This window comes from Aquila chrysaetos, chromosome 6 (assembly GCF_900496995.4).
Source record: "Aquila chrysaetos chrysaetos chromosome 6, bAquChr1.4, whole genome shotgun sequence".
Classification (NCBI taxonomy): Eukaryota; Metazoa; Chordata; class Aves; order Accipitriformes; family Accipitridae; genus Aquila; species Aquila chrysaetos.
In genome coordinates this window covers 22,764,397-22,765,663 of record NC_044009.1, presented here as the reverse complement: position 1 = coordinate 22,765,663, position 1,267 = coordinate 22,764,397, and the positions used below count along the sequence as shown (strand labels likewise).

The following is a 1,267-nucleotide window of genomic DNA, read 5'->3' as shown; positions in this document are numbered from 1 at the left end:
ACCTCACATGAGAAAATTTGAAAGACTAACATACAACAAAAGATGAAAATGAAACCTATAAACATTCCAGAAAACAAGTAAATAATTAGAAACCTGACATCTGCTAACAATTGTCACTCACAGTCGCTAATTTTGAATTTGGCAGAAATTCCATTTCCAGCACTATTTTTCTGTATTCGTAGTCTTACTCATCTCTGAAGCCAAATAACTCTCTCGTTTCAGTCAGCAGTGCTGCATGATGTGGGGCCCATTGGCTCTGCCACATTTTTAAGTTTTCTATCCAGGTAACAGGCACTCTAGCCTCTGCTTTCTGCCTTCTGGCTTGCCTACAACGTAAGTCCCCACAGGCTCCTCCTGCCTCACGTACCACTGGCTCACTTCTTGCCCAGTGCCACGTGTAGGTTTATAAACTAGCAGCTCTGCTGTAAACAACCCTTGTGACCGCGGTCTTCACAGCACCTCCTGGCAGGTCAGCCTTTGTTTTAGAGGCAGCTCCTAAAGACGATTCTGGTCCATTGGCAGTCTCTGACAGACACTTAACACAATTCACCTTCAAGCTTGCTCCTGTCAGCCTCTAAAACCCAGCCGTGCCTGCACACTGCAGCTCAGCAATCCACTGAGGTCCAGAGGGAAAGCCAGCAAAAGATGTTGTTCTTAATTACCACACGTATCCCTAGCTTCTCAAAGAGATTAAGAGTCTGTTGACTATTAGATTCCATCAAGAGTTTACCACAAAAATAACACCATTGGTTTAGGAAATCCCTGAGCTGCAAACTGCTGGAAGATGGCAGAATATACAGGGAAGCAGTATTTTCCCTGCCTTGTTCACCTTGTTCTCCTACTGTACTCTACTGTGATCGGTCATTGAGGGGTTTTGGTGCAGTGGGAAGACAGCAAGCCCACAGTTCACAGCCCAGCTCCGCAGAGCTATCTAATAGCAAGTCCTCACACCAAAGACCTATCAGATACTAAACAGAGAAGAACAGACATGACAATCTTAGCCAAAAGGCCAAGAAGAATAATAGGCTGGATGGACATTTGGTAAGACACAGCACAGACACAAAAACTCTTCTGTTTTGCTCCAAGGCCCTTGGACCTTCCCCGTTAGAAAGGCTAGCAGGAGATCAGGTGATGTCTTCCTCTCTGTTTGCAGTGTTTGTGACTTTTTCTTTCCTATTGAAGCTTTGCTGCCTCAGAGCAGTTCTGGGTCTGGAACTGCAGTTAGCAAACTTTATCCAGAGGGCTAAAACCCACCTGAGCTCTTTCA

The 1,267-nt window shown here is 45.2% G+C and overlaps 1 pseudogene; it reads right to left on the bottom strand.

The window, feature by feature from the left end:
• Positions 1-866: 866 nt before the first annotated feature.
• Positions 867-1,021, bottom strand: LOC115343427 (annotated as a pseudogene).
• Positions 1,022-1,267: the final 246 nt, after the last annotated feature.